The sequence below is a fragment of the Seriola lalandi genome, unplaced genomic scaffold (genome assembly GCF_002814215.2).
Source record: "Seriola lalandi dorsalis isolate HSWRI2012SDOR001 ecotype SW California unplaced genomic scaffold, Sedor1 jcf7180002051247, whole genome shotgun sequence".
Classification (NCBI taxonomy): domain Eukaryota; kingdom Metazoa; phylum Chordata; class Actinopteri; order Carangiformes; family Carangidae; genus Seriola; species Seriola lalandi.
In genome coordinates, this window is record NW_019521800.1 from 8,594 (window position 1) to 8,793 (window position 200).

Here is a 200-nt window from a genome sequence, read left to right on the forward strand (position 1 = left end):
AACGTCTCATCTCACTGCAGAACAGAGAGGTTCAGGAGATCCTTTGTTCCCACTGCCATCAGACTATACAACACCTCAGCCAAAGACAGTGGCTATAATAGACTGTAAATATAAACCAGGGCTGAAAGCAAGGAAAGTTTCTGATCCTGAAATGTGATCAGGGGTTAACCAACTTCAGTCAGTCCACAACTGGTCTGACC